Raw genomic sequence first — 27999 nt, forward strand, 5'->3', positions numbered from 1 at the left:
GGGGTAGTGGTGTCCAGAAGTAGAGGGCATTGCTTTAGGGTGAATGGGGAAAAATTTCAAAGGGGCCTAAAGGCCAACTCTTTAATGCAGGTGGGTGGAATGAGCTGCCAGAGGAAGTGGTGGAGGCTGGTACAATAAAAACATGTTAAAGGCCTCTAAATAGATACATGATATGATTAGGAAGCGTTTACAGGGATATGGGCCAAGTAGTTGCAAATGGGAGTAGATTAGGTTCGGATATCTGGTTGGCGTGGATGAGTTAGACCAAAGGTTCTGTGTCGGTGCTATACATCTCTATGACTGTGGGATCATAACAGCTAATATTGCTGTGATTCACCTCTGGGCTCCCTCATGGCCACTTTGTCAAAATCTAGCTTCCTCAGTCTTGAACAGTAGGTGTATTTTTGGTCTGTTTAGTATTTTACTATTACTTTAACAGAGATTCTTGTAAGTTAATTTTTCACTGCTGCCCTGACCATGTGCAGCACTATTATCAGATTATTTTTTTCTAGAAAATCTTTGACAGTCAAGAATTCTTTTTTCCAATAAGCAAGTGTATTTTCCTTCTGTTTCTGACTATCAAATTCTGCACCATTTTCATTCCCTGTAATCCATTTTGCACTCCCTGAAACATCAACTGTGTTCCTCCTTCCACAGATACCAGTGATTAATGCCAAAGCCCTGTTGCCTGTGGAGAGGGTGATGTTTGACTTTCTTGTACAGCTGCAGTTTGTGTGGTGAAGGTGCTTTCACAATGTGGTTGGGTAAGAGACATTACAGATTATTCATTCACCAACAGTGATGATTTGAAGATAATGTCCAAATCAAGAACATGCTTATAATTTCACAAAAATATTATTGGGAACTTTAGACATGAGGCCAGAGAAGAATGATATTAGGTCAGGTGACCAAAAGCATTGTCAAATAAGCAGGTTTTGAGGAAAGTCTGAAAGGAGGAAAGCAGATCTGTGAGGTTTTGACTGCGAATTTCAGACCTTGTTGCTTTAGCAACTGTAGAAACAGCCACAAAGGTGAAATACTGATTTAACAAGTCGTTGGGAGTCTCGAACAGAATGGGATGTCGAGGTCTCAAAGGGTGTGTGATGCAGCGAGCTAGGAATTAAATCAAGGGTGAGAATTTTAAATTGGAGGATGTGGGCCGGGTGCTGGCAGTTGAGACTAGATTGGGTTGGGATATCTGGTTGGCATGGATGGGTTGGAACGAAGGGTCTCTTTCCATACTGTACATCTCTATGGCTCAATGTTGTTGCTTACGAATAGGAGCCTTTTTATTGATCAACAATTTTTGGTACAAGGGAGTACTTGCGCAGCAGAGATTTAGGTTTTCTTGAGATTACAGGGAGGTTGAATGTGGGAAGCTGGCCAGGAGTGTGTTTGGATAATGAAGTCTGGAGATAATACAAGGTAAATGAGAGTATATGAGCTGAATATGAGGGTGGAATCTGCTAGAAATAGTGGTCTTGGACTGGGACTGAGCTATCACACTCTCCTCACCTCTGGGATTCAGCTGGTTGTCAGGTTGTGAATCAGGGCAGTATCACAATTGGGAGCTGAGTGACCCTGGTGGAGCCTAAAATGAGTGTCGCTCAGCTGCTGGTTGATAGCCCTGTTGATAACTACTTCCATCACTTTACTGCTGATCGAGTGTGGACTGATAGAAAGAAATTGTCTGGGTTGGATTGCCCTTTGTTTTTGTGTTGAACATGCCTGTTCTACATTGTTGGTCGATGCCAGTGCTGGAGCGGTACTTGGTTTGGTGGGTGGCAAGTTCTGGAGCACAAGCCATCAGTATTATTGCCAGAATATTGGCAGGGCCTGTAGCCTTTGCGCTACTTAACCATTTCTTGATGTTATTCAAACTGAATTGAACTGGCTTAAAACTCGCATCTGTGATGTTAGAAACCACTGGAGAACGCTGAGATGGATCATCCACTTGACACGTCTGGCTGCAAATGCTGTTGTCTTATCTGATGCATGTATATGTGAGGCCCCTCCATCAGTAATGTTGGGGATATCTGTGATGCTTCCTCCAGTGAGTTGTTTAATTGTCCATCACCGTTCACAACTGGGTGTGGCAGAACTGCAGAGCTCCGATCTGTTCCATTGGATGTAGGATCATTTAACTCTGTTGCTTGCTGCTGATGCTGTTTGATATGCAGATAGTCCTGTTTGGTAGATTCATCAGGTTGGCACTTCATTTTTAGGTATGCCTGGTCCTGCTCTTGGCATGCCCTCCTTTACTGTACATTGTGATGGTTGAGAGTGGGATTTACAAACCCATGAGATTATAGATTGTGCTGGAGTACAGTTCTGCTGCTGTTGATGTCCCATAGTGCCTCAGAGATGTCCAGTTTGAGATCCTACATCTCTTCAAAGTCTATCCCATTTAGAGCGGTGATAGTGCCACTCAACACAATGGCGATTTTTCTTAACTTTAAGGCAAGATTTTGTCTCCAAAAGGAATGTGTGATGGTCGCTCTTACCGATAATGTAATGGACAGATATATCTGCAGCTAGTCAATTCATAACAATGAGATCAAGTATGTTTTTCCCTCTTGGTTCCCTCACCACCCGCTGCAGACTCTGTGGAGCAGCTATATCCTTTAGGACCTGACCAGCTCAGTCAGTAATTCTGTTGCAGAGCTAGTCTCAATTGTGGATTTAGAAATCCTATACCCAGAGTATGTTTGACGCCATTTTACTTCCTCACTGCTTCCTCCAAATATTGTTCAACATGAAGGAGAACTGATTCATCAGCTGAGAGAGGATGGTACATGGTTATCAGCAGGAGCCGTGAGACTTCCTGGTGTCCGGAGTCAATGCTGAGTACTCCCAGGGCAAATCCTCCCTGTCTGTACACCACTGTGCCTCTGTCCTGCCGGTGGGACAGGACATATCCAGAGATTTTAGGAGAAAGTGAAGACTGCAGATGCTGGAGATCAGAGTCGAGAGTGTGGTGCTGAAAATGAACAGCAGATCAGGCTGATGAAGGGCTTAGGCTTGAAACATCGATTCTCCTGCTCCTCGGATGCTGCCTGACCTGTTGTGCTTTTCCTGCACCACACTCTCTATCTAGGGATGGTGATGATGGTGTCTGGTCATTGTCTGTAAGGGTTGATTTTGTGAGTATGACTATGTTCCTTGATTGGTCTGTGAGACAGCTCTGCACATTTTGGCACCAAAATCCAGATGTTAGTGAGGAGGACATTGCATCATCGAGAGGGCTGATTCTGTGGTTGTATTTTCTGGTGCCTTGATAGATACCAAGCGGAAGATCCAGTTTCATTCCTTTGTTGAGACTTTGCAGTGATTAGTACAGTGAGTAGCTGGCTGGGCCACTGTCAGGTTGGCAGGATTTTTTTCGCCATTGACAATGGTTTCATGGAGATCAGGAAATTCCTAATTTCAGTTTTTTTTTCGTGAATTCAGACTCCACCATCTGCCAAGATGGGATTTGAACCAGGACTTCAGTCATTTGTTTTAATATTCTGGATAAAAGTTAAATACATCAGGTTTGTTCATTCATTTTAAATATCACTTACCCAGGTTTTGTTTCTTTGTGAAACACTGTTCATTATCCTGTCTCCTCCATCCATCTCTCCAACAAGAAGAGTTTGGAGCACATGGAGTTTCTCTGTCACGAAGACTAAGATAATCCAATCTGTTGCTTCCCTCCCTCCCACTAGCCCACGGAGCCAAACTACGTCACGTGGTGTTCCTGGTTTTTGTCCTAAACTTGCATCTTTCTCCAATCTCATGTCAAGCCTTATCAGAGCTCATCTTGACCTTTGACCCTAATCTCACTAAACTACAGACTTTCCAACTCTCTTTCCTCCTCCTCCTCCTCATCATCAGTCCCCCTCACCGATTCACAGATATTGTTCCTTGTTCTATCTTTTTTGGTTATGCCCTTCTCTTCCAAAATCCTGCTCCATCTCCAGCCTCCCTTTCCTTTTTGAATTTCTTGCATCTGGTGTCCTTGGTCCCTCCTGTATCTCACGTACAATGCCAGGAGGTGACATTGTGCAAAAGCACCATGTTGGTTTTCACATGTACACTGACGATGCCCAACTCTTCCTCCCCATCATCCCTCTCCATTACTCCAATGTTACTCAGTTATCAAACTGCTTACCACACTCCCACTACTCGATTAGCTGCAGTTTCCTCCAATGAAACATTGTAATGGTTAAACCTTACAAATTCCTTTCCCTTATTGCTGAGCCCCTCCCTCTCACTGGGAACTGTCTGAGGCAGAACTACACTCTTCACAATATTGCTGTCATAAGCTGACCTTCTGATCAGACATGTACACAATCACAAACACCAGGTATTCCAAACTCTTAAATGTTGTTTGTCTCCTCCTCACCCCAGCTCCATTGCTACTGAAACCCCTTACCTGCGTCGCTGTCCCCTTAAACTTGATGAATCTGAAACGGAACCCTTGATTCCGTGACTGACACAGAATCTGGATTCGGACTCCCCCCATGATGGGAAACACTCTCTCACTATTTATCCTGTCAAACCCCTTAAGAATCTGATGGTGGGGTTTGATTGTAGGTGGTGGAAATGGCAGAGGATGACGTGTTGTATCTGGGTGGAAGGTAAGGACTTGGGGAGGGTTCTATCCTTGCAGTTGGAGGTATGGATTTCAAAGACAGAGGTGCGGGAAGTGGAGGAGACACGTTTGATGGTATTGACTACGTGGCAGGGGAAGTTGCAGTCCTTGAAAAACGGGGCAATTTGTTATGTTCAGGCTTTACTGGAACACTTCAGTAAGCGTGAGACAGAAATATTGGCCAGGGAACAGGCTCGTGTGTTAAAGTGGCAGGCAGCTGGAAGCTCGGGTCTGTTTTTGCATCAGATCATCAGCTGCCATTTCCATCGCCTCCACTGAGATGCTGCCAGATGCAGGTTCCTGTCCCTCCATTAACAGCTATGCACCCTCCCAGCCAGATCGTAATCCACTCCTTTGTCTTTCCAAATGTTCCAGTCTCTCTTTGGGTTCTGTCCCTGCCTATTATTTACTCTTTAACCCCTATCTCTTGCAATACAAAGATCTGCAGGTTAGTTGAATAGGCCAAGCTAAATTTCCCATAATGTTCAGGGATGTGTAGGTTAGGTGCATTAGTCAGGAGAAATGTAAAGTTATAGGGTAGGGGAATGGGTCTGAGTGGGATACTCTTCGGAGGAACGTTGTGGACGTTCTGGGCCGAATGGCCTGTTTCCATACTGTCGGGATTCTAATTTTCCCAGCTCCCATCGGTTCTGAGGAAGGGCCACTGAACAGATTTCTGTTCCCAGATGCTGCCAGACCTGTTGAGATTTCCCAGCACCACCTGCTCGTTGTTCCTGATTGACCCCATCCATACACCTTCCGGGTTTAATTCAGACAGGGGGAGGATCCCACCACTGACCTCACAATGGGGTCTAGCTGATTGATGGCAGCTTCGGACCAATAGGAAAAGGCGGTGGGACTAGTGGACGAAGTGGAACCAGCTGGTCATCCAAACAATGGAAGTGAATGAGGGGCGTGGCCATTGGGATGACACGTCACTTGTAACGCTGCTGATGCAGTGCCACGTGACACGGCCGTTGGTGAATGTGGGAGACGCAAACAGGGAAGGGGAGAGTGGCCTCGGAGACGGAGATAATGAATCACTTTAGACTGGGACGTTTTAATTACCCTCTGTGCGGGTCGTTAGTCTGAATTAGAAACTCTTAGTCCCGCGTTTGCAGCAGATGGGAAAACGACTGCGGCCCTCAAGCGGTGATAGGACCTGGGATATGGTCGCCATCTTTATTAGGGGCAAGGTACAGGTGAGGTGCATGTGCATGTCCCCTTCCTAGGATGGGGGGTACGATTTGAAGAGAGGCATTTTCACATCAAGCACATACCAAGAGAAAAGTATGTCTTTACTATTCTTCCTGCACTGACTGTGAGTTTTGTTTTGTGAATTCATTTCATAGGATATTAAATCAGAATAATTGAGGCTGGGATCTCAAAGCAAGTTTTTACAGTCGATGGAGTCATCAGGATCTGAACATATTGGCATTTAACTGTGGAAGGAGAAGGGTTTGTTCTGTTTGTGGGAAAATATTTCTAATATTCTTGTTAAGCAGAAAGATATACAAATTTGTGGTTGGATCACCCTTTGGGTATGTGCTGCCTTCTGGGCCCTGCAGCTGAGGAAGGAGATATTGGCCTGAGAGGGAGCACGTATTTATCCAAACTACACCTCGTCTCTTTGTAAGAACTGTCAGATTTAGATCCAAACACCCACTTCATGATGTTAACCTATAAACTCTTTATTTTCAATTACCTGCAAACTTCTCATTAAAACTCCTTTTGGACTCAAATTCCAGCACCTTTCCAGGTGGAATGTTCCAGATTCTACCAACTGTCCATTCATCCAGAAACTGCTGAGGTCCATGTTGTCTCTGCGGTTACAAAGGACTGAATTGAAAGGTGAGTTGCTGTTCCTGAGCTCCCATTGAGATGCATTGGAACAGGAGGCTGAGGGCAGTGTAGGTTTGAGCAGACAATGAAAATGACAAGGCTGCACTGTGAGGGCTGCTTGGCTCAATGAGAGTGTTTTAGAGTTGGATGTAAACAGAGTGAGGTGAGACAGGGAGCAGGTGAAGCTGAAACTCAGTTTTGGTTCAGGCCATTCAGAAACTCACATGATCCCAATGGGAACAGCCAGTTTTTAAGTGATACCTGCGGAGTATTTCTTAACAGTTTTTAAAGTATAACATAACAGGTTAAGTAAAGATTGGTGCTTTTGATTTTAATAGAAATGTTTGTGTGAAGGAAGGTTGCTAGTTCATTTAAATTCTCTTAATGGGAGTAACTAAATGAATAAAGAGAGACATTGAGATAGGAGCCCTCAGACCCGTGGTGTGCTACTCTTGCACAATGTGGGAAATAAGGGAAGCTTCCAGTATCCCTGATGTATGCAGGAAGTGGACCCACCTGCAACTACTGGGAAACTGCTTTTCAGACCTGGAGCTGTGAGTGGACTCGCTGTGGAGCATCTGCAATACTGAGAATGTTATGGTCAGCACGTTTAGTGAGTTAGTCACACTGCAGGTGAGGGCTACACAGGCAGAAAGGGAATGGGTGACCGTCAGATCAAGAAAATAGACATGAAGGGAGTGCAGGAGTCCCCAGTGGTTATCCCCTTCTCAAACAGATACAGATATACCAGTTGGGATTCTGTTGGGAGGTTACGGGTGGGGTAGCCTCTCGGGAAATCAGCAACAGTCAGGTTCATGACACCACAGAAAGGTCTGCTGCACAGTGCGGGAGGAAAGAGAGTGGCAGGGCTAAAGTGACAGGGGATTCAATAGTTGGTGCACAGACAGGCACTTCTATGGCCACAGACATGAATCCAGGATGGTATGTTACCTCCCTGGTGCCAGGATCCGCAATAGCTTGTATAGGCTATCGGACATTGTGGAGCTGGAGGGTAAACAGCCCATGGTGGTGGAATCTTCTCACTATGAAGACTATGTATCATTTACATTCTCCACTGCTTCCCACTCCTATCTGCTTCGAAAAGAGAATCACAGAGAAACACAGAATAAAATGGGGTCAGAGTCTCTGGTATAAAACTGTTTAACACCGTGCCCCCATCTTATCCATATTGGTCATCAAGCACACATACCCTATATGATCATCTAATACCTTTTTGATATTAGAATAGATGATACATGATTAGTTAATGTTTTGATGAGGAAAATGAGCAGAGAGGTTTAGTAGTAATTTCTGGAGCTCAGGGTGCATGAATCTGAATTAAAAATGGGCTATCCTCAAGGTTGGAATTAGAGAAAGGCACTTAGCACAGAGATTTGTGAGGCGCAAGGAGATTACAAATACAAGGAGGATTGAGAGAATGGATGATGTTACAGACACAGATGTTTTGTGATACCAGAGATAGTGAGGGTTCTGAGGCTGGAGAGGAATTAGAGATAAGGAAGAGTTGTGAAGCTGATGAGGTGACAGTGACAGAGAGAGTTGTGAGCATGGAGCAATTTACAGAGACACCGATAGTTAGAGTCTTAAAAGTTATTCAGCATGGAAACAGACCCTGTGGTCTAACCAATCCATGTCGACTATAATTCCAAACGAACTCACTGCACCTGCCTCCAAATATTTCCTATTTATGAACTTTTGCACATGTCTTTTAAAGATTGTAATTGTATTCACAGCTACCATTTCCCCATGCAGTTTATTCCACAAATGTAAAAATATCCTAATATCTATTAGGATCTCTATAAAATATCTATAAAGCATCCTAAAATCGATTTAAAACCTTTCTCATCTCTCTTCAAAATGTATGCACCCGGGTCTTCAATCCCCCTGCGACCCCCCGGGCTTTCATCTTATCTACACTCTCTGTGATTTTATAAACCTCTGATAAGTTCACCCCTCAACCTCCTATACTCCAGTGACAGAAATCTCAGCCTATCCAGCCACTCCTTCAACACCACCCCTCCATTCATGGCAACATCCTGGGAAATATCTTCTGAACCTTCTCTAATAACATCCTTCCTATAACAGGGAACCAGAACTGGACGCAGTATTGCAGAAAAGGCCTCACCAGCATCCTGTACAGCCTCAACATTACGTCCCAACTCCTCTACCTAAAGGTCTGAGCAATGAAGGTAAGTGTGCTAAACACCTTCTGAACCACCCTGTCTACATATGACACAAGACCTGAACCCCTCGGTCTGTTTGTTATATGTCACTACTCAAGGCCTTACTTTTAATTAGTGGAATTAATTAATGAGGCTAAAGGGGATGTCTGTTTTATCAAAATGTAATAGCTTACATTTATTCAAATTAAACTCCGTCTGCCCCTCTTCAGCCCATTCACCCAATTGATCAAGATCCCTTTGTAATCATAAATAACCTTTGTTACTGTCCACTTTAACAGTTTTGATGTCACCCACAAACAAACCATACTTTGTATATTCTTACCCAAATCATCTACACGCATGGCAAACAAAAATGGACCCAGCACCGATTCCTGTAGATCACTACTGATTACAGGCCTCCAGTCTGAAAAGCAACCCTCCACTATTACACTCTGTTTCCTCCCGTTAAGCTAGTTTTGTATCCAGTTAGCAAGTTCTTCCTGAATCCCATGTGATCAAACTTTACAAATTAGTCTCCCATGCAGAAGCTTGTGAAAGGCTTTACTAAAGTCCAAATAAACAATGTCTAACGCTCTGCCCTCATCGATCTTCTTGGTTACTATCTTAAAAAGCTCAATCAAGTCTGTGAGACACCCTCTTGTGTAATCATGTTGACTGTCCCTAATCATTCCCTAACTCTCCAAATACATGTAAACCCTATCCTTCTGAATGACCTCCAACAGGTCACCCACCACTAAAGTCAGACTCAGAGGTCTACAGTTCCTAGGCTTCTCCTTCTATCCCTTCTCAAACAAAGGCACAACATTAGCCAGTCTCCAGTCATCAGGTAGCTCACCCTTAGTTATCGATTATACAAATATTTCTCCATTGTGCCCACAATTTCCTCCCACCCAAACTGTTCCCATCCTATCACTTCAGTCACTTGCCCTGTCTGATCAGCCAAGAAAAGGTCAGGTGTTGCTTGCTTTCCGATAGGAACACTTACATATTGATAAAGAACATTTTCTTGGACTCGTTTAACAAATTCTTTCCCAACCAAACCTTTCACACTATGGTAGTCCCAGTCAATGTTTGCAAAATTAAATCATCTACTATTACCACCTTATTATGCTGACTTTATATCTGAGATCTCTCTGTATGTTCCTTTAGTTCACTCTGATTATTGCGGCGTCTATAGTGCCATCCGACCAAGGTGATCATTTTTTAAATTTTGAAAACACAATTTTAGTTTTAAAAAGCTCTCCTCCGCGATTGAAAAATAAATCTATTTTTGTTTATTCACTCAGTTGATGTGGGTGTTTACCCTGAGGGCAGTTGAGAGTTAACTACATTGCTGTGGGTCTGGAGTAACATGTAGGCCAGACCAGGTGAGGATGACAGTTTCCTTCCCTACAGGACATTCATGAATCAGATGGGTGTTTTCTAACAATCGACAATAGTTTCATGGTCATCATTAGCCTTTTCATTCTAGATTGTATTGAATTCAGATGCCACCACCACCTAATCCTCGGAACATTACATATATTACTCATCTAGCAAGAATACCATCTGGCCATTACCTCCCTTTTTAGCAGAGTTTTTTAAAAAAAATTCCCTCATTCTACATGTACAATTTGTGATAAAATACTCAAATGTCCATGTGTCGGCCTCTCCAAAAGGTCACTCAACAGAAATCTGTTTGGGGGGGGAAAATATTTCACTTTTTTTGGGGGGGTTTTTATTTTACATTTTTGAGGTAAAAGAAACAAAAATGAATCCAAATAAAAATCTTACATAACGGACATGTAATTTCTGAAGCTGGAGGGGGATTACAGAGATGCTGAGGGTAGTGAGGCTGGAGGGGGATTACAGAGACAGGGTGGTGAGGCTGGAGGGGGATTACAGAGACAGGGAGGGTGGTGAGGCTGGAGGGGGATTACTGAGACAGGGAGGGTGGTGAGGCTGGAGGGGGATTGTTGTCCAAACATCACTGTGGTGTACATGGACTGCAGCATTTCAGGAAGACAGTCTACCACCACTTTCTCCAACACAAATGGTGGCCAATCAATACTGGTCTGGGCAGCAAAGGCAACCCCCAGTGAATAAAACCAAGCAGTGACCTCTCTGAGCTGACTGGCTGTGAAGTTATAAACATCTCTGGAAATGGAGTGGACAGAGAAGAGAAACAGTGACATTTCACAGCTGCCCTCCGAGAGTCCTCACCCTTGGAAGTACTCAGAGCCGGGTGTCAGCTCAGTGGGTTTCAGTCTCTTCAAACATCAATCTTAGTCTGTTCTATTTTATTAAATCTACAATAGTGAGTAAGGTGAGGGTTTCTTTTTAATGTCTTACAGTCTCTTGATTAAATGTTTAAAATATAAAACATAAGCATTGTTATTCTCGGGCAGTATTTTTCCAGCAGTAAGACTGTGCCTTTTTCTTGGTCTGAGGGATGGCCTGTTGTAGAGTGGCGTGCTGTTCCTGTCAGATGTGGGAGATTAGGGAGAGTCTCCATGATCCTGTGATTATGTCTGCAGGAAGTGTGATTGTAAATCCTATTGGATCGCATGTATTGGTGGAGGAGTGATTAAAGGCAGTGAGGAATTGACAGGAGCCTGGGGGTGTGATAAGGGGCTGTCTCAGGATTGCAGGATACTGCAGATACAGTCAGGTACCTCCAGGGTTACCTCCAGGAAAGCTAGGAGGGGTAGGCAGGTAGTACAGCAGTCTTCTATGGCTATCCCCCCCTCTCAAACAAGTATACTGTTTTGGAAAATGTAGTTGGTAATAGACTTTCAGGGGAATGTAACACTGACAGTCAAGTTACTGTGACTGAGACTGGCTCTACTGTAATGTGAGGTATATCCAGTTCCACGTGATCAATGGTGATAGGGGACACTCTAGTCAGGGGCACAGTCTGCCGTTTCTGCAGCTGACCGTGAGACATCAGAATGGGGTGGTGCCTGGGTCAAGGATGACTCCGAGATGGTTCAGAGTCTTCTCAAAGGGGAGGATAACCAGTGGGAGGTCATTGTACATTGGTACCAATGGCATGGGAAGGGGAAAGCCTGGGGTCCTGACGAGCAGGGAGATTTGCCCGTGCCACTCGGGAGGCATTAAACGAGTGAGGGATTCAGGGTAAACCTAAAGAGATAGTGAGAAAAGAGCTGAGTCTGAGACTGGTACTGTTCACAGGTCAGACTGTCAAGGCAGGCAAGAGCAAGCCACAGAATGAGGTGGGACAGACCAGTTACACTGCATTTATTTCAGTGCAAGAGACCTGACAAATCAGGCAGATGGGCTCAGGCTATGGTTTTGAACAACATGGCACTGGAATATTATAGCAATTACAGAGGCATCACTCAGATGGATAGGACTAACAGCTTAATGTTTCAGGGTATAGATGCTATAGCAAGGTTGGAAGGGGGCAACAGAGCAGGGGGAGTGGCATCTTTGATTAGGGATAATGTTACGGCTGGGCCTCCGGAGAATATTCCTCGGAGTACATCCAGGCAGTTATTTGGGTGGTACTGAGAAATGAGAAAGGGATGATCATATTGGGATTGTATTATAGACCCTCTCCCAATAGTCAGCAGGGAATTGAGACAAAATTTTACCGAGATCTCAGTTATCTGTAAGAATAATGTAGTTGCAATGATAAGGGGTTTTAACTTTACCAACATGGCCTTGGAGTGCTGTAGTTTTAAGGGCTTGGATGGAAAGGTATTTGTTCAGTGTGTACGAAAACATTTCAGATTCAGTTTGTAGGATGTACCTACGAGAGAAGGAATAAAACATTGACCTGTTTTCTTTATTCATTCACAGGATGAGGCGGTCACTGGCTTGGCCAGCATTTATTGCTGCATTTACCCAGAGGGCAGTTAAGAGTCAACCACGTTGCTATAGTTCTGGAGTCACATGCAGACCAGACCAGGTAAGGATGGCATTTTCCTTCCCTAAAGGTCATGAGTGAACCAGATGAGTTTTCCAACAATTGACAATGGATTTCTTGTGGTCACTAGATTATTTTTTCCAGATATTTATTGAATTCACGTTCCACCATCTGCCGTGATGGGATTCAAACCCAGATTATTATCTGGGTCTCTGGATTAACTGTCTAGCGATAATTTCACTCCATCATCAGGACATGAGGCAGGGTGAGTGACTGAGGTATCAGTGGGGCAGCACATCAGCACCAAAGATCCCACAGTATTGTGGTTCAGTGGTTAGCGCTGCTGCCTCAGCACCAGGGACCTGGGTTTGATTCCAGCCTCAGGTGACTGCCTGTGTTCAAGTTGGCACATTCTCCCCAGTATCTGTGAGGGTTTCCTTTGGGTGTTCCAGTTTGCTCCCACAGTCCAAAGATGAGTAGGTTAGTTGGAGGAACCACGTTAAATTTCCCATAGTGTCTAGATGCAGTATGTGAGGTTTTGGGATGTGCAGGCAAATCTCTGCCTGATGCGAAAAGATCCTTTTTGGGTCTTGGACAGAGGTCAGAGGGAGGTGTGGCCGCACGTTTTATATCTCCCGTGGCGGCAATGGAGGGTCAAGGGTGTGGAGCATGGGTTGGTGGGAGGGTGTGGGCCTAACAAGGAAGGCGCAGCAGGAATGGTCTCTGCGGAATGCAGATAGGGGTGGGGAGGGAAATATGTCTGTGGTGGTGGGGTCTGGCTTTAGGTAGCAGAAATAACAGCGGTTAATGCACTCTATCTGGAGATTAGTGGGGTGGAAGGTGAAGACTGCAGGGTTATATTCTTATTGTAGCTGGAGGGGTGGGGTAAAGGGAGTGCGGGAAGTGGAGGGTATGTGTTGGAGGGCACTGTTGATCAAGTCAGAGGAAAATTACGGTTCTTGAAGTCGGCCTTTCTGGGATGTCCTGGAGTAGAATCCAAAGAGATTAAACAAATATATCACAGACAAAAGATTAACTGGACCAGAGAGTAGGACCCCTTAAAGGTCAACAAGGATGTCTATGGAACACAGGGAGTGCGAAAGATATGCAAATATTTCATGTCATTTTTTTACTGGACAAGTATATGAAAGCTTGAGAGTTTGGAGAAATAACCAGTGATAACTTGAAAAGTGTCCATGTTACAGAGGAGGTGGTACTGGATGTCTTAAATCGCATCAAGGTCGATAAAGCCCTGGAACCTGATCAGGTGTATCCTGGAACTTTCTTGAAATCTAGGGAACTGATTGTTGGGCCTCTCTTGAGGTATTTGTATCGTTGATAGCGACAAGTGAGGTGCCATTATTTTAAAAAAACTGGTAAGGAGAGGCCATGGAACAAGAGAAGAGTGAGCCTGAAGTCAGTGGCAGGCAAGTTGTTGGAAGGGATTCTGAGGGACAGGATATCCATCTATTTGGAAAGGTAAGGAATGACAGGGAGAGTCAATGTGGCTTTGTACATGCACAATTGTGTTTCACTAACTTGAGTGAGTGTTTTGAAGTGACAAAGAAAATTGATTTAAGTCAAGCAGTGAACGTTGTTTATATGGACATTCAACAAGGTTCCACAAAGCAGACTGGTTAGCAGGGTTAGATAACATGGAATGCAGGGAGAGCAAGCCGTTACAAAACTGCCTTGAAGGTAGGAGACAAAGGATGATGATGATGATGATGGAGGGTTGCTTTGTGGACTGGAGGCCTGTGAGCAGCAGTGTGCTGCAAGAATGGATATTGGGCCCTTAAATAAATGACTTGGATGTGAATATATGAGATATGGTCAGTAGGTTTACAGAAGACACCAAAATTGGAGGTGTAGTGGACAGTGAAGAAGGTTAGTTCAGAGTACAACAGGATCTTGATCACATGGGCCATTGGAGCAAGGAATGGCAGACTGAGTTCAATTTAGATAAATGCGAGCTGTTGTATTTTGGAAAGGCAAATCAGGGCAGGACTTGTACACTTAATGGTAAAGTCTTGGAGAACGTTGCTGAACAAAGAGACCTTGGAATGCAGGTTCATCGTTCCTTGAAAGTAGAGTCACAGGTAGGCAGGGTAGTGAATGCAGCATTTGGTACGCTCCCTGTTATTGGTCAATGCATTGAATGCAGCTGTTGTAACGTCATATTGTGGCTGTACAGCTCTTCTGGAATTCTGTTTTCAGATCCAATCTCCCTGTTCTTGGAATAATATTGAGAAACTTGAAAGGTTTCAGAAAACATTTGCAGGGACTTTGCCAAGATTAGACGGTTTGAGCTATTGGGAAAGGCTGAATAGGCTGGGAATATTTTCCCTGGAGGGTTGGACACTGAGAGGTGATCTTATAAAATCATGAAGGTGAGCAGTCAGGGACTTTTTCCCAAGTTAGGTGGGTCCAGAACTAGAGGGTTACAGGCTAAAGGTGAGAGGGAAAAGATTTAAAAGGGATCTAAGGGGCATCTTGTTCATGTTGAGGGCATTGCAAGTATGGAATGGACTGCTAGAGGAAGGGGTGGAGACTAGTACAATTGCAGCATTTAAAAGTCATCTAATTGGGTACTTGAAGAGGGAGGATTTAGAGGGATAAGGGTGAACCGCTGGCAAATGGGACTCCATTAACGCTCTCTGTTATTGGTCAATGCATTGAATACAGAAGCTGGGATGTCATATTGTGGCTGGACAGGACGTTGATTAAGCCACTTATGGAATTCTGTTTTCAGTTTGAATTTCCCTGTTCGGGGAAGTACGTTGTGAAACTTGAAAAGATTTGGACAAGATTTACAAAAACGTTGCCAGGATTGGAGGATTTGGCTGACAGGGAGAGGCTGAATAGGCTGGGGGTATTTTCTCTGGAGAGTCAAAGACTGAGAGGTGACTTCATGGGAGATTTATAAAATCACGAGGAGTGTGAATAAGGTGAGCAGCCGGGGTCCTATTTCCTCAGGTTAGGTGGGTCCAAAACTAGAGCACCTGGGTTTAAGTTGAGAGGGCAAACATTTAAAAGGGATCTAAATGGCAATGTTTTCAAGCTGAGTGTGGTGTGTGTATGGGAGGGGCTACAGATGAAGTACTGGAGGCTGAAAAATCAGAACATTTAAAAGGCTTCCAATTGGGTACATGAATAGGAAGGGTTTTGATGTAAGCAGGCCAATAGCTGGTAAATGGGAATCCATTAGTTTAGGATTCCTCATTGGCATGGACAAGTTGGACTGAAGGTCTGTTTCTTTGATCTTAATAAATTAAGACGCATTCCTGTCTTTTGTGGAGAGCTAGCTGAAGCACAAATAAATATCCTTGGAGCTGAGAAGGTGAAGCAGTGATTTCGACCTGGTGCAGATTTGGTTCCAAGGTCTTGAATTTGCAGAGAGAGAGAGAGAGGAATTGTTAACACTGTCACAATTTTTAGTAACTACTTTCAAGTAATTGGCAAATAATACAAGGTGAAAATATAAACACTATTTTCCTCAGTAAGTTCTGAGCATCTGGAACAGTCTGAACAACACAGATTCGGCAGGTATTCTGAAACAGACTTGGAATTTTACTTTTTAAGGAAAGATTTGGGGGGCCGTGGGCACATGGGAGGGGACTTAGGACAGACTTGCAGCATCTCCAGAGGGAGCCCCAATGGGCTGAATAGCCCCTCGCCCATGTGATCTGTGATGCTGCCCCATTCACTGTAAATGATGGAGCTCATCCCAGGGCACTCACCTCTCAATCGGCGCCGGCTTAATTAACAGCAGCTCCAGACCAATAGGAGGAGAGGTTGTGTGGTCCTGCAGCCAATGAGAGTGAATGAGGGGTGTGTCCAGCAAGACAACACCTGTCCTTGAGCTGTGCAGGTGCAGTGTCACTGTTTTGGGGTTGGGAGAGACAGCAGAGACTGGGACAGAGGCTGTTGGACCTGAATTACAAGCTCCTGGTAAATTAAAACCAAAAGAACTGCGGAAGATGTAAATCAGAAACAACAACCAGGAGGTTCTGGAAAAGCTCAGCAGGTCTGGCAGCATCTGTGATGAGAAATCAGTTAAAATTTCAAACCCAGTGTCCCTTCCTCAGGACAGATGTTACTGAGAAAAAAAGTCATTTTATGTGCAGAAGATAGTGTGGGGGGAGGATAAAAGGAGTAAAGGATAGGTGGGGATAGAGTGAGAACAACGGTTGGATAAAGGAGTGATAACGATCTGGCTGGGGGAAGGTGATTAGCTGTTAATGGAGACTGTTATTGGCTAACTATAGGTAGTGTGTAATGGCAGGCTGTGAGAACAAGACCTGGTGTGTGGGGTAGGGGGCTACGACATGAGGTTGTTAACTTATGGTTAGCCACTAGCTGTCTGCAGTATAAGCTGTTGCCCACCTATATCACTCCACGGTTGAAGCTGCCGAGGACACAAACCTTTGGAATATCCTCCCTGACTCCCTCTCTCCGCCTTAAAAATGTATCTAAAAATCGTTCTCTTTAGTCAACGTTTCCATCATTCGTGAAGCATTTTAGGAAATTTGTCAATGTGAAAGGCTCCATACAATGCAGGTAGTTGTTGTTATTGTCTGACATCAGGAGAAACAGGGATGAGCCCTCTCTCTGAGACCTGATGAACAACAGCAAAAGCAGGAAGCAGTGAGCATGCTCCAGCCCACAATGAGCCTCGGATTATTGATGTCAGCGCAGGACCAATAAGAGTGGGGGAACAGGGGCTAGAGGTGCTAGTTGGTCCTTCAACCAATCGGAGTGAATGAGGGGCGGGACAAACTCAACCACATGATAAACTTCACTGGCAGCACAGTATTGTGGCCAAGGCATTGGAAATGTGTGAAGGTGCAGGGCAGGGGGAAGGAAAGACATATTGACCAGGAAGAGAAGGAAATTTTCATGGTATGGGATGAGAGGTTTTACAGAACTTAGTGCACATTGTAAAATACAAATTTGAAAATCCCAAATTCTGCACCATTTTCCCTCCCTATAATGCATTTTGCACTCCCTGAAATATCAACTGTGTGTTTCTTCCTCCACAGATACCAGTGATCGGTGCCAAAGCCCCATTGCCTGTGGAGAAGGTGATGTTTGACTTCCTTGTACAGCTGCAGTTCATGTGGTGAAGGTGCTCCCACAATGTGTTTGGGTAAGAGCTGTTAGATTATTCACTCAGTGACAGTGAAGTGTTGACAATATGTGTGCAAATCAACAACTGTTTGGTTTTTTTTATCATGTTTATAATTCCACAGAAATACTATTGAGAACTTGTGACATAAGGCCACAGATGAGGATATTAGGTCAGGTGATCAAAAGAATCGCCAAATAAGCAGGTTTTCAGGAATACCTTAAAGGAGGAAAGCAGGTCTGAGGGGGTTAAGGTGGGAATTCCAGACCGTGTTGCCTTGGCAACAGTAGAAACAGCTAGACAGGAGAAGAAATGAATAAACTCATCGTTGGGAGTCTGAAAGAAAATGAGTTGTCGGGATCTCACAGGTTGTGTGGTGCAGGGAGACAGGGATGTTCACAGCCAGGAATTACATCAAGGGTGTGAATTTTAAATTGTTGCTTGTTAATAGGAGCCTTTTGATGGATCAACAAGTTTTGGTACAAGTGAGCACTTGGGCAGTAGGGTTTTAGATACTCTTGAGATTACATGTAAGTTGAATGTGGGAGGCTGACCAGGAGTGTGTTTGGATAATGAAGTCTGGAGATAACACAGGGATGGACGAGTATTTCAGTAAATGAGCTGAGACTAGGGTGGAGTTGGGTGATGTCACTAATGTAGGAATAGTGCTTTTGGAGTTGGGCTGCTCCTCCTCCTCATCACTCCCCCTCCCCAATTCACAGATATTGTTCCTTGTTCTACCTGTCTGTCTTTTCTGGTTATGTCCTTCTCTCCCATTCTGCTACAAACTAATATTTGACCCCACGTTGTTGCAAAAACCTACTCCATTCTGACTGTCCCTTTCCTTTCTGAATTCCTTGTATTTGGTGTCCCTTAAGGATCTCTCCTTGGTCCCTCCTGTTTCTCACCTACATACTGCCAGGAGGTGACATTGTCCAAAAGCACCGTGTTCGGTTTCACATGTACACTGACAATGCCCAGCTCTCCCTCCCCATCATCCCTCTCCATTACTCAGTTATCAAACTGCTCATCACACTCCCACTACGCGATTGGCTGCAATTTCCTGCAACAGAACATTGCAATGGTTAAACCCATTGCCTTCAGTTGCTATTACAAATTACTTTCCCTTACTGCTGAGCCCCTCCCTCTCCCTGGGAACTACCTGAGGCAGAACCACACTCTTCACAATATTGCTCTCATATCCGACCCCCAAGGTGAACTTCTGATCAGACATCTACACAATCACAAACACCAGGAATTCCAATCTCTTAAATGTTGCTTGTCTCCACCTCACCCTAGCTCCATTGCTACTGAAACCCCTGACCCGTGTCGGTGTTGCCTTAAACTTGACGAATCCAAAACAGAACCCGTGATTCCGCGGCTATCCCAGAATCTGGTTCCAGACTCCCTCATGATGGGAAACATCCTCTCCGGTATTTACCCTGTCAAACTCCTTAAGAATCCTACATGTTACAATGAAATCCCCTCTCATTCTTCCCAAATCCAGTGAGTAGAGTCCCAACTTCTTCAGCCTTTTCTTAAAAGATAATCCCTGCAAACCAGGGTTCATCCCCAGTCAATTTTCTGTGAAATGCCTCTGATGAAATGATGTATTTCCTTAAATAAAGGGACCAAAACTTCTGTCATTACCCCAGATGTGGTCCCACTCGCACTTTATAAAGTTCCTCTCAGGTATATACTCCAAACAACTCCCTTTAAACTTGCACAGATGCTAGAAATGCTCAGCAGGTCATGCAGCATCTGTGAAGAAAAATCAGTTAAAGTTTGGGTCTGGTCACCCTTCCTCAGATACGTTAACTCTAATTTCTTTTCACAGATGCTGCTAGACCTGCTGAGCTTTTCCAGAAACTTCTGTTTCTCTTCCTGGTTTACAGCATCTTCAGTTGGTTCGGTTTTCATATCCTTTAAATTTGCCATCTCTCTTCTAGAATTTGTCGTTTCCACCTTGGAAAAAAGATTCACATTTGTTTGGACTCCCCTACCCTGGGAAAAAAAGAAACCATGACTAGTCACTCTATCATTGCTCCTCATAATTTTATAAAGTTTGATAAAGCCACCTAAAGTGTCCCCCCCCCCCCCCCCCCCAGCTCCAAATCTCCCTGTTCCCCTCCCCCCTCTGTCAGCCTGTTTCCCCCTGCCCCCACTCCCCAGTCTGTTCCCCTCACCCTTTCTGTCAGTCGCAACCCCGTTCCCCTCCTCTCTAATCCCACTTTCTGTCCCGACCCATCTCTGTGCCACCCCTCTCTAACCCCCCCCTCTTTCCCCATCCATTTCAGTCCTCCCCTCTCGATCTGCCGACCCTCCCTCCCAGTCCCCTAGTTCTGTACTCTCCCACTGCAGGGCAAATATCTTGTCTATTTACCCTAAACATGCCCAGCCTGATTTTAAAAATCTCTTTCAGGTCACCATTCAGCCTCTGACGCTCCAGGGAAAACAGCCTATGCAACCCTGGCAACATGCTATAATTCTTTTCTGATCTCTTTTAAAGCTTAAGAACATCCATCTGATAGGAAGGAGAACAGAATTCTATGGAATATTGATTCGGCAACTTTTGCAATGTCCTGTACAGCTGCAATATGACCTCCCAACCCCTATACTCATGCTCTGACCAGTAAAGACAAGCAGACCAACTGTGGCCTTCACTATCCTGTCTACTTGCTACTCTACTGTCAAGGAACTATGAACCTGCACTCCAAGGTCTCTGTTTAGCAGCACTCCCCAGGAACTTACTATTAACTGTATAAGTCCTGCTAAAGTTTGCTTTTCCAAAATGCAGCAGCTTGCATTTTTCTAAACTGAACTCCTCAGCCCGTTCACCCATCTGATCTAGATCCTCTTGTACTCTGAGGTAATCTTTTTCACTGTCTACTACACCTCCAATTTTGGTATCATCTGCAAACTTACTTACAATACCTCTTATGTTCACATTCAAATCATGGATATAAATGACGAAAAGTAGTGGATCCAGCACCGATCCTTGTGAGACTCCACTGGTCACAGGCCTCCAGCCTGAAAAGCACCCACTGCCTTCTACCGTCGAGCCAGTTTTGTACTCCATGCGATCTAACCTTGCTGACCAGTCTCCCATGAGGAACCTTGTCAAACACGTTACTGAAGTCCATGTAGATCATGTCCATGCTCTGACCTCAGCAATCCTCTTTGTTACTTCTTCAAAAAACCTGAGTCAAATTCATGAGATATGATTTCCCATGCACAAATCTGTTATTAGTATCCAGGATTTAACTCTGTACATTGGGGTCTGCGTTGCCCCAATAGGTGTTAATATTCTGGATGAAGTTCAAGTACACCAGCATTTTGTCAGTGAGTCTGTATTGAGTCTTGTTAATGTCACCAACACAGGTGAGTTCCTTTTGAAAGGCAGTTCCTGTATACCTTGCCCACCAGGAAATAGTGTAAGTGTCCTTACCTCTGGACGAGGAGGATCAGGCTCAGAGTTGAGAAATAGCATCTTTGAAGAGGCTGATTAGTAAACCTGCCCAAGCCACCAGGCCATACTGTCTCCTAGCTGTCCCTGCCTGATTCTCCAAACAGAACCATCCTGTAGTTTCTCTCCTGTCAGACTCTCCCATTGCTCAGTTTGTCCAGGATCCCCTCCTGCTGCTGCACTGATCCTGTCCGTCACTGACCTGTCCATCCCCCAATGTTCGCCACATTCATTCATTGTTTACAATCTCGTTATCTCAGTCCTCCAGCCCTGCCCCCCTCCACCCTATAGAGACGGCTTAGTGGTTAGCATTGCTGCCTCACAGCACCAGGTACCCGGGTTCGATTCCGGCCACTGGCAACTGTCTGTGTGGAGTTTGCGCATTCGCCCCGTGTCTGAGTGGGTTTCCTCCAGGTGCTCCGGTTTCCTCCCACAATCCAAAGATGTGCAGGGCAGGTAAATTGGCCATGCTAAATTGCCCATAGTATTAGTTACATTAGTTAGGGGGAATGGTTCTATGTAAGTTACTGTTTGGAGGGTCAGTATGGACTTGTTTGGCCGAAGGGCCTGTTTCCATACTGTAGGGATTCTGATATATTGGGCAGCAACTGCTGTCAATCACCCGGACTCCTGTATGATCGGGAGCATGTGCTGTAGGAGGCGAGACAAGTGCACAGGTGGCCAGTTGTGGGACTATGTGCAGCATAGGTGAGTGCCTGGGAAGGAGGCTGTGGGTGTGAGGGATTAATCTATCATTAGCAGCTTCATCCCTCTGGGAGCAGGACCCAGGGGAATGGGCCTTTTCTTGCTACCCTGACATGTGATCAGACTATCAGTGGTGCAGCGTTTTGCAGAAAGTTATAAGAACTCTTTTGTGAAGATTCAGGGTTGTTCTGGAAAGGGACAAGGATGGGCCTGCAATTAGAATTCTAATTTCCCATCATTTTAGTAAGATGGGTCTTGGCCAGAGTGTGCAGGAAGCAATGTATGCAGGATGGTTCTCATCAGGAGCTAGGAAACTGAATTCGAAGAGAGTGTGTGAGAACTGGGTGTGGAGGAAAGGAGTGGGGGGATTGGTTTGGATTTCAGTTCAAAGAAGAGAGAAATTGTAAGATTGAGGTTTAAAGCTTTGGGGAACAAGGAAACTCCAGTTTAATACTGCAATTGTTAGGAATTTCCATCCTGTATTAACAGTGGTAACTTGTGTGCTCTGTATGGTACTGAAAGGGTGGATTTGCGGATGAGAAATTCAAATGGAATTTCATGTTCAGATCTGATAGTTACTTGATCCGTGCCGATCTGAATATCATTGGCCTTTTCATCTGGAAGGAAAGGTGTGCATTCTGTCCGTGGGGGAATATTTCAAATGTCAGTGTGACTGCAAAAGTACTGAGGTGCAGCCAAGTCCATGTCAGCATGGTGAGTGTGGAGAGAGATTTCATTTGTTCTTGAAAGTCTGGAAAATCATGGAACATTTCCCAGGGACAATTAAGCCACAACTTTGCTTTGTAGAAGGACAAGTCTTTAATTAACCATGCAACCAGAAAGACACAAGGATACCTGCACCATGGGAAGCACTATGAAAACGGGATTGTTGTAAAGGAGTTCATTCTCGATCATGGATTGTAATCCATTGGCATTGTCCCGTCGGTTCCAGCACCGCGGGGAAACACTGGAAATATGAGGAATGTAATGTAGGTTTCAGTTATTAAACTGTAAAAAAAGTGCAGAACAATTTACAAGGATGTTGCCAGGGCTCAGGGGTCTGAGTTATAGGGAGAGGTTGGACAAGTGAGGATTTTATGTTTAGAGCAGAGGAAACTGACGGAGTTCTTTTCTAGAAGTGTATAAGACCATGAGAGGCATGGATAAGGTGAATGCACTCAGTCTTTTTCCCAGGAACTCCAGGATTGGACGGCTTGATTGGATCAGGTTAAGGTTAGAGGAGAAAGAATAAAAGGGAAGCTGAGGGGCAACTGTTTTACACAGAGGGTGGTATGTATATGGAATGAGCTGGCAGTGGAAGTGGTTCAGGCAGGAACACTCTCAACAGGTAAAAGACATTTGGACAAATACATGGATAGGAATGGGTCAGAAGCAAATGGGCCAAGTGCAGGGAAATGGGGTTAGCGTGGATGAACATTCTGGTCAGTATGGGCCAGTTTGGGCCAAAGGGCCTGTCTCTGCTGTAGGATTCTATGACTCTAAGTGCATTTGCTATTTTTCCCACTAACTCTGGTATACTGGGATGTATTCCATCAGGGCAATGAGACTTGTGTACCTTTAGCTCCATTAACTTGTCCAGCTCTAACTCTTTCATGATAATGGTTATTATCTAGGTCTTCACCTTCCTTAGTCTCCTTATCAATTACTGGCATGTTCTTCATATCCTCCACTGAAGACTGACTGCGGTGTACTCATATTCCTGAACCCTGCTGGATAGGAATAACTCGGCACAGAACTCTGAGAGGTCTTCTTTGAGTCTTTATTGATGAGACATGGCAGTTACATGGATAGTGTACATACAAAACGCCTTCAGGCAGCATCAGGTAACACCCCGCCTGTCCGATGTGCCGCTCCCACTCTTATACCTTTGTGGTTTGGGACTTTGAATAGAGACGGTCAGTCAGTATTATCTCATTGGCAACGGCACTTAGAAAGTCTAGTTCAGTTCAGCACTTTGTGGTTAAACCACACACACCTCCCCCACGCCCCTGTGGCTCCCTCAAGTATCTGACAGGCGCTTCAGTTTCAGTGGGGTATCTATCAGGATTCTGATGTGGAGGAGCCGATGGTGGGGTGGACCAAGTTAAAAACCACACAACACCAGATGATAGCCTAACAGGATTATTTGGAAGTACAAGCTTTTGGAGTGTGCTGTGATTTTTAACTTGATCAGGATTATCTCTATGGTAACAGTTAAGAGCTTCAACAATTAGAGGCCATATGTTCCCCAAACAATAGGTTCCCCTCTAGCAGTATAAACTGCTATTCCAGCCCTGGGGATAGCTATTAATCACTTTTCTCCCCCAATCCCATCTAGCTATCTGTTGATCTTTAAAGTTTTTCTAATCTCCTTGGTCTTTGCCAATTTGTATGCATTCTATTTCAGTTTGATAGACTCCCTTATTTCCTGAGCCACCCACGGCAGATTATTCCTTTTCCTACAGTCCGTCCTTTTCCCTGTTATATACTTTTGCTGAGCACTTCAAAAAATTGCTTTGATATTGCCGCACTGTCCGTCAACTTTCCCACCGTAAAGACTTTGTTTCCAGTCTACATTAGCCAACTCCTGCCTCATCCTATTGTAGTCTCCTTTTGTTTAAGCAGTGGATCTTGGGATTGGATTTAATCTTCCAACTTTCCATCTTTGTTCTAAGGTCAACCAGACTGATCAGAATTCTTTTATCCGATTACGAGGGGAGGCGATGTTTCCTGGGTGTTTTGGTTTTCATTGTCAGTGACCTTGGCTTTGTAATAAAGTACAGGATGGATATTCACAACAGCGTACTCTGGACGCTGTGAAGGTACGACGCAATCTAAAACCATAAATCACCATCTCCCCTCAGTTTAAATTTGCAAAATCATTATCTCCTACACTCTTCCTCACTATCTGAGATTGGAATGCTAATCCACCTGACGATCTGTCATTTTCTGAAAATCTCCTTTGGTGAAGGTGGTGATTTTTGGATTCAGCTTTCCAGTTATTACCGTAAGAAGATAAGCACTGGGTACAGGAGAACCAGCCCCACCATTTAATACGGTGATGATTGAGCTCGCATCGGTCTCAGCTGGATTTTCCCGCCTGCTCTCTCTCACCCTTCATCTCATTGCAAATTCAACATCTGTATCTCTTCATTAAGTTGGCACATTGTCCTGGCATCCATCGCATTTTGAAAAGGGAATTCCATAGATTTGCAACACATCGAGACAAGTACATTCTTCCTCATGAGAATAGAATAGAGTTGCTATAGTGCAGAAACAGGGTATTCATCCATCGAGTCCACACCTACCCTATGATGAGCATCCCATTCAGACCCACTCGTTCCCTGTAACATTGCATTTCCCATGGCTAATTGTCTAACCGGCACGTGCATGGACACTGTCAGCAATTTAGCATGGGCAATCCACCTAACCTGCACATCTTTGGACTCTGTGAGGAAACTGGAGAACTGCACGAAACCATGCAAACGTGGGGAGAATGTGTAAACTCCACACATTCGCCTAAGGTCTCTGATGCTGTGAGGCATTAACCTCCCTATCCCCCAATTGGCTGAATCTATGTTCCTTACGTCAGAAATCAGGTTGTCTAAGCGGATGTCTCAGTAAATCCCAGTGACAGCCCACATGTCCCGTGTGTCTGAATGGGGATCCGATACACAACATCCTCCATCCCACACTTTTCATTCACAGGGCGGCACGGTGGCACAGGGGTTAGCACTGCTGCCTCACAGCGCCAGAGACCCGGGTTCAATTCCCGCCTCAGGCGACTGACTGTGTGGAGTTTGCACGTTCTCCCCGTGTCTGCGTGGGTTTCCTCCGGGTGCTCCAGTTTCCTCCCACAGTCCAAAGATGTGCAGGTCAGGTGGATTGGCCATGCTAAATTGCCCATAGTGTTAGGTAAGGGGTAGATGTAGGGGTATGGGTGGGTTGCGCTTCGGCGGGGCGGTGTGGACTTGTTGGGCCGAAGGGCCTGTTTCCACACTGTAAGTAATCTAATCTAAAGTAATCTAATCTAAATTCCAGAGACAGGGCTCCAGTGGCTGCATGAGGACTGCAACTCCCAAATTCCGAGGCAGGGACCACATGTTTGTGGGGAAACCTGGCACTGCACAAGTACAGGATGTGGGTGAGTTTTGGAGCATGTGCTTTGGGGTAACTAGTGGAAAGTATTTCACACTCTGATTGTCTGGAGAAGGAACGTATTTGCTTGTAGCATTGATCTGTTGGAGGGTCAAAGTGTCACCACACCCACATGGGACCAAGTTACATTCCCAACTTGTCATAACACTGGAATCTACCAATGAGAAACAAAGAAGGATGTGACCTATTCTCCCAGACTGAAGGTTCCTCTTCTGTCCAGGATCTGCCACCTCCCTTTCTGTTTCCTTTTGTTTCATTCTGCTGTTACATTATTGACTTGAAGCAACTGAAGGGAAAGGAGGTGAACCCAGAAAGGGTGCAGACTCTAACCAGGGACGGGAAGTGGTGGCATAGACCTGTTTATCAACAACTCCATGAAAATGGGGAGGGTGTACATTAGTGGGTAATAGAGTCAGAATGGTGGGAGAGAGTAAGTGGGCTGGAGGGTTACAGCTTTGGGGGAAGAAAGGGGTAAAAGATCTTCCAGAGAAACTAGAATTGTCTGTTCTGAATTTCTAATCTGTGCAAATTCATTTATACAGGGTGCTAGCTGGTGAAGATTTGCAGACTGAAATCTCAACATCATTTGCCGATCGTGATAAAGTTAACCAGAATTTGAAGAACCAAAGATGGAGAATCATTCGGCCAAAATCCTGCAACACTCTCTTTCTCCCAGCATTGTCGGTCTATCTGCACCAAATGGACTGTGAATGGTACAAGACAGCAGCTCACTACCATCTTCTCAAGGGTAACGAGAGCTGGGGAATAAATGGTGGCTGAGCCAGTGATGCCCATATGAATTCTCCTCTCCCCTTCTTTCTGGGAATTAGTTTCAATCTAAATCCTCCAGTTTCTGACCTCTCAGTTAATGAATAGCTCCTTCCTATCCACTCGATCTGGATTCCTCAGCATTTTATCACTTCACTTAAACCTCAGCTCATCCTCCTTGGAAATCATCCACCGCCTATCCAACCTTTCTTCAGAGCAGAAATTTTCCAATTGTAGAAACATTCTGATCAATCTCCTCTGTACCCTCTCTGGTGTGATCACATCAACCCTGGAATAAGGGGATCAGAAGTGTGTGCAGTACTTTAACTGCAGTCAAACGAGTGTTCCTGACATTTCCCATGTCACCTCTGTGTTCTTGTGGTTGTCGCTCTCACAAGAAGTTTCTTCGATTTCCCACATGGAACTGGATGTGCACTCCATGGGGCTGGGATTCCCTACCATGTGTTTATTTGTTAACTAATCCTAAATTAACTTCACATTATCAGCTACCCACTAATCAACTTTTTCCATTATACTCAAGTCACTAACTTTTTAAAATCTCTTTTAAAATTATTACTATCTAAACACAACAGGCTTTAATTTGCTGATCAAGTATTCAGATGTCTCCACTGTTACAATCACTTGAAGATTATCTTTACATTCAGCTACATTTGGTGAATTGAACACTGATTGTAAATATATGAATATCAAATGGACTTGAGTTTTATGATAATTAATACAGTCTGACATTCTTGTTGGTTAATATCTTGAAGAGAACAGTCCTCAGAACTCCAGCTGTGCTCTGACTTCATTCACAACTGGATTTGGTTGTACAGCAGATCTTAGATCTGTTCTGTTGTTTCCTGGATTGCTTCACTCTGTCTTTCACTTGCTGCTTATGCTGTTAGGCAGATAAGTAGTCCTCTTTGGGAACTTCATCAGGTTAACACCTCATTTTTAGGTATTCATGCCACTGTTATTGACATGCCCTCCTGAATTCTCTCAGTTGAATGAGGACTGATACTCTGGTTTGATGGTAAGAGGTAAGTTGGGGGATATGCTTGGCCGTGATTCTGTAAGTTTTGTTGGAGTACAATTCTGCTGTTGTTGGAAGGAAAGAGCTAAACTCTTACACTGTTGGCCCCATATACTACATGCAGTTTCATGAACACTGATAGGCCAAGACATGAAATACGAGCAACACTGTACAATGATGCAGGA

General features: G+C 44.6%; 1 long non-coding RNA gene across 5 annotated transcripts; it reads left to right on the top strand.

The window, feature by feature from the left end:
* The first annotated feature begins 644 nt into the window (after nt 1-644).
* LOC140468860 (uncharacterized) lies at nt 645-27456 on the top strand. Of its 5 annotated transcripts, XR_011955852.1 has the most exons (11): nt 645-764; nt 3451-3533; nt 6385-6487; nt 8585-8688; nt 9832-9874; nt 9969-10049; nt 12487-12595; nt 17596-17702; nt 24528-24674; nt 25894-25996; nt 26553-27456. It is a non-coding gene; the product is annotated as an uncharacterized lncRNA (long non-coding RNA). The 5 variants fall into 5 exon arrangements; XR_011955848.1 differs by lacking the exons at nt 645-764; nt 3451-3533 and having other exon boundaries at nt 5597-6487; nt 26553-27455; XR_011955851.1 differs by lacking the exons at nt 645-764; nt 3451-3533; nt 6385-6487; nt 8585-8688 and adding an exon at nt 5597-6268 and having other exon boundaries at nt 26553-27454.
* Nucleotides 27457-27999: the final 543 nt, after the last annotated feature.

The sequence above is a fragment of the Chiloscyllium punctatum genome, chromosome 48 (assembly GCF_047496795.1).
Source record: "Chiloscyllium punctatum isolate Juve2018m chromosome 48, sChiPun1.3, whole genome shotgun sequence".
In the NCBI taxonomy this organism is placed as follows: Eukaryota; Metazoa; Chordata; class Chondrichthyes; order Orectolobiformes; family Hemiscylliidae; genus Chiloscyllium; species Chiloscyllium punctatum.